A 9,393-nucleotide genomic window follows, 5' to 3' on the forward strand; every position below is an offset into this window, starting at 1 on the left:
CAATCTTTATCTACTGACATGGTTTTAGTGGTTATTAGCACAAATTCCAGCCATATTTCTTTAATCAACCAGTGTTTCCTCCTGTCCTGAAGTTACCCCTTGACTACTGGCACCTATGGTCTGAGATGCTACCCGAGTTTTCCACAGTGAAGTAGGGGCAGAATTTTAAACATTTCTTTCTTCCTGTCCACCCCAACTTCCCTGCCACTCTTCCCCCGCAATCACAAGTATTCCTTCAAAATACAATGAAATTCTCAGGGATCGCTCATGTTTTTTTGTTTAGATTTCATTGTTTATATTGTTTTCTTGTTCCTTTATTTATGTATTTTTAGTCTGTAGTTTTCCAGGGTTGTTTTGGGGAGCCTAAGATAGAAGCCCAAGGCTGAACACAGTGGTTCACACCTGTAATCCAAACACTTTGGTAGGCCAAGCCGGGAGGAACACTTGAACCCCGTAGCTCAAGATTAATCTGAGCTACATAACAAGACCCCATCTCAGAAAGAAAGAAAGAAAAGAAAGAGAGAGAGAGAGAGAGAGAGAGAAAGGAAGAAAGCAAGCAAGCAAGCAAGAAAGAAAGAAAGAAGAAAAAAAGAAATGAAAAATTAGTTGGGTGTGGTGGTGTGTGACTGCAATCCCAGCTGGTAGGGAGGCTAAGGTGGAAGGATCACTGGAGCCCAGGAGGTCAATGCTGCAGTGAGCTGTGTTCACACCACTGCACTCCTGCCTTGGAAACAGAGTGAGGTCCTGTCTAAAACAAAAACAAAAACAATCCAAAACCAACAGATGCCTGAGCTTGAGCGTCATCTTGGCTGGTTAAGGAATTATGTCTGTCAATTTTTGAAAATAGAATTGCCATCTTTGCAATATTCTATTGCCTGTCAATGATATCATATACTGCCTTGTTTATTTGGGCGCTCTTTGAACTGGATGTATCAGTACTTGTATAGTTGCCTCAGTAAAAATCATACATGCTTTTGTTAGTCTTGTTAGGTAATTTTTGGATATTGTTGCTATTGTGAATGGGATATTTTCTATGACCTGTTCTTAATAGTTATTGTCTGTTTTGCAAATATTTTGATTTTGCTTTATTGATCTTCCATTCACTATTTTTCACATGTCTCTTATTCATTTGACTATTTCAGGTGCGCAATTTTTGAATTTTCTAAATAGACTGTTGCATTACCCTACCAAATATCACTCTTTCTTTCCAATATACATACCTCTTATTTATTTTGGTATCTGTATCTCTGGCTTTGTATTCCAATACAACTTTGAAAAGCAGCAATGATAGCATACATTTATGACCTGTCCCTGACACGAATGCTTCCAACATTTTATAATTAAGTATATTTGCTATCGATTTGATGAAACAAAATTTCCTTCTACTCTTAATTTTCTAGTTATTATTATCATGGATGATTACTAATTTTTTCAAAGCATTTTCTGTATCCGTTAATATGATTATATGTTTTGCCTCTATAATCTTGTTAATATAGGGAATCACACTGAAGGTATATTTTAATGTCAAATTGTATTTTCATTCTTTGGATATATCCTGTTTTTCCATTTAGTACACTACCCTAATGAATTGGCTATTAATTTATTTAGGATATTTGTTGCTATGTAGTAACTTTGGTTTAAGTGTTCTTTTCATGGTGAGGTCCTCTTCTGATATTTGAAACAAAGAACACTAGTCTCAGAAAATGAGTTCCACAATTGCCCATCTTTTTGTTTGGTTTTTAAGAGTTTGCTTAGGATGACAATGAGTTCTCTCTAATTATTTGGTAAAACTGGCCTCTGAAACTTTCTTTTCCTGGATCATTTGTGGGTGGTTTGAACTGACAGTTTTAGTTTGTAATGTTTGATTAAAGTTTTCTATTTTTTTTTTTTCCCCCCGAGACAGAGTCTCACTCCGTCACCCAGGCTGGAGTGCAGTGGCACGATCTCAGCTCACTGCAACCTCCGCCTCCCAGGTTCAAGCAATTCTCCTGCCTCAGCCTCCTGAGTAGCTAGGATTTCAGGCATGCACCACCACACCCAGCTAAGTTTTGTATTTTTAGTAGAGACAGGGTTTCACCATATTGTCCAGACTGGTCTCAAACTCCTGACCTCATGATCCACCTGCCTCGGCCTCCCAAAGTGCTGGGATTACAGGTGTGAGCCACCGTGCCGGGCCATTTTTTTTTTTTATAAAATATAGTTCATTTCACTTAGGATTTCAAATTTAATGCCATGATATTTATAATGAAATATCTTTATTATAGAAAGTGTCAAACATGTAAAACAGTATAGTATAATATACCCAATATACTTGATATTCAGCATCAAAACTCTTCAATCCATTACTAATCTATTTCCAACTATACTTCTATCTACCCCACATCTCAAATGCTGGAATAATGTAAACCAACTCAGTAACCTTGGATAGAAACCTGGATCCAATATGCCAGTTCATGGTACAGTGCAGCTGACCTGGCTCTGAGACAGCCTATGGCTCAGAGAAAAGGGTCTGGCTTCAATAGACCAGCCTCCCTAGACCCCTACCTCCTACTCTCTGTTCCAGGGCCCTGAGGTACTGCACGCCTTTGTTCTCTTCTAGACACATGCTCCTATAATACTGCTAGCTAACGCTGCCTTGCAGACACCCTCGGGTCTTTCTCGAAATATCTTTTCTGTGAGGACTTCTGTGAATAACTTTTCTTTTTCTTCATAGAATTTGTGTCTTTATTATTTATTTTTGTAATTTCACTTTCATTTTAGATTCAGGGGGTACATGTGCAACTTTGTTACATGGGTATATTGTGTGATGCTGAGATTTGTGATATTATTAATCCCATCACTCAAGTAGTGAGCGTAGTACCCAATAGTTAATTTTTCAACTCTTGCTTCCCTGTCTTCCTCCACCCTCTAGTATTCTCATGTGTCTTTCATTGCCATCTGTATGTTCATGAGTACCATCAGAAACGAAGTACTCTAAAATTCATGTGGAACCAAAGAAGAGCCCGAATGGCCAAGGCAATCCTAAGAAAAAAGAACAAAGCCAGAGGCATCAAATTACCTAACTCCAGACTATACTACAAGGTAACCCAAACAGTAGGATACTGGTAGATAAACAGACACATAGATTAATTGAACAGAATAAAGAGCCCAGAAATAAAACTGCCCACTTACAGACATCTGATCTTTGACAAAGTCAGCAAAAATAAGCAATGGAAAAAGGAATCTCTATTCCATGAATAGTGTGCGGATAGCGGGCTAACCATATGCAGAAAAATGAAACTGGATCCTGACCTTTCATCATATACAAAAATTAATTCAAGATGGATTAAAGATTTAAATGTAAGGCCTCAAACTATAAGAATCCTAGAAGAAAACCTAGGAAACACCATTCTGGATATCACTCTCGGGAAATAATTTATGACTATGTTCTCAAAAGCTATTGCAACTAAAACAAAAATTGACAAGTGAACCTAATTAAACTCAAAAGCTTCTGCTCAGCAAAAGAAACTATCCACAGAGCAAACAGACAACCTGCAGAATAGAAGAAAATATTCACAAACTACGCATCTGACAAAGGTCTAATATCCAGAATCTATAAGGTGCTTAAACAATTGCACAAACAAAAACAAATAACCTCATTAAAAACTGAATACCCTTTCTAAAACTGCAATCCTTCCTCTTAACTCATCCCAAACACTTATTCAGTTCTCTAGATTCAATTTGTTTCCATAATATTTATCACCACGTCGACCAAAATTAAGACTGATTAGGCAAAAATAATTGGATAAATGTTTATTGGAAGCCAAATGTGAGGACTGACCTGGGAGGAGAAAACAACAAAGTTCGGAGTGTTCTGGAGTGTCTTACAAGTTGGAAGGGTTTTATGGGGGAGTTTAGAAGAAGAGAGGAGAACTTTTTGTATGGCAGTTGTCGTTTTTTATTAGGGAATACAATACAGAGATTAGAATCATTGTATCAAATTGCAACATACAGGCTAAAATGTCCATATACAAGACAATCAGTAAAACTTCATGATTTAAAAATAAATCAGACAACTTTTCAATGTTGGTACCTTACATATTAATCCATATGTAAACAATTTGTGGAACACAGGATAAGACACTTTACTGACGGACAGGATGTCACCAGAAGTCACAAGACCTCCCCCAGATGAGTTAATTTGGAAGCCTGCCAAAGGTGATTTGTAAGTTAACCATTAAATCTACTGCACCTTTAAGTTTGTTTCATGATTCATTGTGTGCCTACCCCTTACCTCACTAGAATATAAGTTCCACCAAGGGAGGAAATGTGTTCAATGTTGTATCCTCAGAGCCCAGGGCAGTGCCTGGCACACAGTACATGCTCGGTATTCATTTATGGAATGAATAAAGAACTGCCAGTTCTATGGTCCTAGTATTTGGAGCTTCTCTGTACTAAAGTCTCATGGAATTTTCAATCTTTCCGATGACCCAACAGCCAAAGTTTGGATGCTCCCACTATCTTCTAATTGTTGGCTCCTGGACCAGGTAAGCATCTGAATTTCAAGGGGACTCCAAAGGCCTGCTTTCCCAGCTTCTGGTTTGTGCTCCTGGAATCCTGGGTAAGTCAGCATGGCAGGGCTCCAACCACCCAGGGCTATCTGAACACTCTCTCCTGTCAGGAGGCAGCTGTGACCTTTCCCTGATGCCCTGTTTCTTTTTCCATCTTGTTTGGATCTGCAAGTTAACACTGTAGTCCCTGCAAGGTGGAATCTAACAGCCTAATTGTACCTGTCGGGATTTGGGGTTTCCTTCTCCTGAGGCCCATCTCTAAGCCCCCATCACCTTTGCTGCGGTGCCCACAATTGCCCGCAGTCTCCTGTATCTGACTTCAGTCTTCCCCCCTGGGGCTTGGAATTGCAGCTCTCCAATACGACTACTCAAGACTCAGTGTTGAGGTTTATGAGCAGTTAATCTTTTATTTAAAATTCTCTACTTAGAAATCCCCTTCCAAAGTATTGTGGTTCAGATGGAACTGGCAGAAGATGAGGTAGCCATTTGGTGAGTTTCCTAGGGGTTGGTAAATAATAAAGAATGTTGTGTGAATGAGTGACAAATCACTATAATGATGAGTTACTTTTCAAATGATCCCCTATGTAATGCCCACACATTAATTAAACTAATCACCTCGTTAAGGTGCCTATGAGTTTTTGCTTTCTAAACTTGATCCACAGAGGTGATGCAGAACTGTTCTTTCAGTGGCCAAAGAGCCATCTAGGATCTCAGTGTACCCCCAAAATAGTTTGAGAAGACTAATGGGTGAAGCAGACTATGAGATCTGTGGTCATTAGTATACTCCTCCAGGTCCCAGAAGATCTTCAGGTCAAATTGGGATTTGGAAAGGAGCCAGGAAGGGTAAGGTTTTCTTGTTACCACAGGATGTAGGCTGTGATGAGTTTGGAAAAGTTTGAGAAGGATCATCTGCTGGATCCATCTACACTGCCTTAGGCTGGCCACAGGAGGAATGTAGAAGTAAAATGGGACTGGAGGTGAGCTGGAGCCCTGCAAGATGTCATGAACTGAGTGCTTCCAGAAAGAGCTCCAGAGCAGACTGCTTTGTCGCACTCCAGGATGACAACTGGGACACTTAGTGTCCCTTGTTGGAGAGAAATGACAGATGGGGAGAGTGCTGACTCTAGGATGCCTAAGTACTGCAGGGCTAGCGCAGCTAGGGGGTCTCACAGCGCCCCACCAACAGCCTCTTCTGGAGGCATTCCCAGGGTCTAGCATATTCCACAGAAGCCTCCTGTGTGGTCACACACCACAGAGGATGTAAGCAATCCTGACCAGGGTAAGGCAGAGCAGATGGGAGCCTTCCTGTGCCCATACATGCGAAGGTCCTGACTGTCTCTGGATGTCTTGAGCCTGCCCACTGAGGGACTGATGTGAGACCTGTCAGTCACGGTCCTGCTCTCCTAAGAAACCTCTCTGTTCCACCAGCTATGACTGAAGCCCTGCACTTAACTTCAGCTTCCTTGGCAAGCGGCTGACCTCCTGCATGGTTCTTGAAAGGTATATTAGTCCATTCTCATGCTGCTGATAAGGACTTACCCGAGACCTGGAAATTTGAAAAAGAAAGGAGTTTAATTGGACTTACAGTTCCACATGGCTAGGGAGGCCTCACAATGATGGGGGAAGGCAAAAAGGAGCAAGTCACGTCTTACATGGATGACGGCAGGCAAAAAGATCTTGTGCAGGGCAACTCTCATTTTTTAAAAACCTTGGGATCTCATGAGACTCATTCACCATTATGAGAATAGCATAGTATGGGGTGACTGCCCCCATGATTCAATTATCTCAAACCGAGTCTCACGACACGTGGGGATTATGGGAGTACAATTCAGAAGGAGATTTGTGTGGGGACACAGAGTCAAACCATATCACCAGCTCTTCCCTGTGGCAATTACCCCGTCAGCCTTTCCGGAGCAAATAAGGGGTCCTGGGTCTCCTTTTATCCTTGATCCCAGGGCAGGAGCTGAACATAGGGACAGCAGGGGCTAGTGGCAGGATGCCTGTTATGTCCCAAGGGAAATCCACAAAATAGCATGAGAGGACAAAGCCAAGGTTGCCCATCACTCAGACTGAGGGTAGTGCAAACGAGCCCTGCAGACACTGACACCTACGTGGATGCAGTGAGAGTCCACATGTCTCATGAGCACTGTGCTTCGTCCTACTTGCCCCACCATGTATCTGGTTGCCAGCCTGCTCAGTGGAGTTGGCTTGAAGGAAATCGTTGAGTCACCCAATCTGCTGAGAATAAAAGAGACCAGGCCAGGCAGGTACACAGCAAGGCAGGACACATGTCTGGACATAATAGCAGCCTCTGGAAGACTGGACCTCTAATATTCATGTCAAATGGTCGCTATAGCCTGGCAACTGCACTTGGGCCATGAGCTTCCAGGGTACCCTAAAGGTCAATGGAAGTCTTCCTGGAGGCTGGACTTCTTGGCACATTTGGGGTTCTAAGCCTGCTGCAGGCTCTACCATCTTCTCACTTGATTTATCTCTGGGATCCTTTTGTTTTATTTGTGTGTAATGCATTTTATCTTGCTGTATTACATAATTCTTTGTAGCCTGCCCCAAATATTTTCTGAATGAAGCAGGAGTGAAAAAGAGGGGGAGGAAAATAGTGAGTGAAGTCCCTTCTCATTCCCACCTAACTCCTTAATGTCTTCACTTCATCTGCATTCCCCTCTGGATCCCCAATGTTCTATTAATGGAGCACAAGCTCATTGCGGGGCTGGTGGTTCCAAACTGCAGGTGTTCTGAACTGCAGCCCATCTGGAGCTCTCAATGCAGAAACTTCTCCATCTTTCTTTATCCTAGGACCCACCTCTCCTCCACGGCATTTGTCTCCATGTCATATGGATAGAACAGGAGAGAGGCCATTGGGTAGGATTCTGTTTCAAGTTCTCACTGGCACCACCACTTGGCTCCTTTAAGATCAGTCCTAGGGGCATATTGATAGGGCAATAGTCAGCAGTGGAAGATGGCTGGCACTCCCTTGTTTGTGGTGGGGGGCGGGTAGCTCAACCCGGTAAAAGAGACAGGGCTTTGAACCCATACGAAAGTAAGTTTGAATATGAGCTCTGTCACTTATAAGCCCATACATCAGGTATCCTTTATGTACTTCAGTTTTCTCATCTGTAAAATGGGAGTAATAATAGTACAACTTAAGAGTGTTTATGTGAGCATCATATAACATGCCACTTGTATGTAAAATGCTTAACCCTAATAACGTGGTCATTAATAAGTGGCCATTATTATTGCGTGCCCATGCTGTATCTTCCCCCACATTTTAATATTCCTGAACCTGTATATGTCTTATGATCCATATGTGCATTAATAAATGCATTTATTTTCTTTTCTCCTTGAAAATCTGTTACCATGGATTCTTTAATCCCACATCTTTGAACTGCATAGACATGATATAACTTGTTCTAGTCCTGCTTGGGGCAATAACCAGGGCTACTGAACCAGGACCTGGATCAACACATAGGTCTGTGAGAGTTGCTTCCAAGACTTCCTCCAGGCTCGCCCTCCCTGCATCCAATCTCACACCCCAGAGCTCTGCAAGGGAGAGTCCTCCAGGTGAACACACTGAATGCCAAAGAAAAGGTCCCACACTGTGCCTGATCCTGGTTTCCCAGGTTCACATCTGTGAGGAGTACTAGAGCCACATTCCAAATTCTCCAGGCCACTGCTTGCACTTCATTGGGATGGCCCAATGGTTATTTTAAAAAGTGCATTGTTCCTTGCACAAATGTTTGCATATTTTGCAAAAGCCTAGAGTTACCTACTTTCCAAGTATAAATCTCTTTTTGTGCCTAATGTGTTGCCAATTTTCTTTTCTCCCTATCTTAAATTTAAAGGAGCAGATAAAAGCAATCTTATGTGCCCAGAAAGAAGAGAACCAAATATTTGTGACCAGCTGTGATATGCACAACTGAGGTCATTTTAGAGGATGAAGCTGAGGCCCCTTTTCTCCATTTACTTGTCATTGCTCTAGTCCAGGCCTGCTCCTATTCTGTGGGAATCCTCAACCCTGGACATTCCAGTCTCTTAACTGTTACCGTATGACAGTAGCAACACAAAGAAGTAGGAAGAGAATGGAACTGTATGTGAACAAACCCTGTATATATTTTAATTAAGCTGGTATTAATTTAAATAGATTGGTGCAAGTTAAACTACCAATTGTAGTCCTGAGGACAACTGCTAAGAAAATAATACCTTAAATGACAATGGGATTAAAATGGTAGACTAGAAAAACATATATTTTTCACAAAGGAAGGTAGTATTGAAAACATAAAGAAGGAAAAATACATATGTGATATAAAGAGTAAATCACTGGCTACAACACAGAAATATTACCTTACCAGTAATTTTAAATGTAAATGGATTAATCACCTCAATTAAAGTCAGAGATTGGAGAAATATATTTTGGAAGCCTATTCTAACTATATACTGATTATAAGAGAATCCCGGGGTGCGAGCAAGATGGCCAAATAGGAAGAGCTCCAGCCTCCAGCTCCCAGCGTGAGCAACACAGAAGACGGGTGATTTCTGCATTTTCAACTGAGGTACCGGGTTCATCTCACTAGGGAGTGCCAGACAATTGGTGCTGGTCAGCTTGTGCAGCCCGACCAGTGAGAGCTGAAGCAGAGCGATGCATCGCCTCACCTGGGAAGCGCAAGGGGGAAGGGAATCCCTTTAGAAACTGAGACACACAACACCTGGAAAATCGGGTAACTCCCACCCTAATACTGTGCTTTACCAAGGGTCTTAGCAAATGGCACACTAGGAGATTATATCCCACACCTGGCCGGGAGGGTCCCACGCCCACAGAGCCTCCCTC

The sequence above is a fragment of the Papio anubis genome, unplaced genomic scaffold (assembly GCF_008728515.1).
Source record: "Papio anubis isolate 15944 unplaced genomic scaffold, Panubis1.0 scaffold1003, whole genome shotgun sequence".
Taxonomy (NCBI): domain Eukaryota; kingdom Metazoa; phylum Chordata; class Mammalia; order Primates; family Cercopithecidae; genus Papio; species Papio anubis.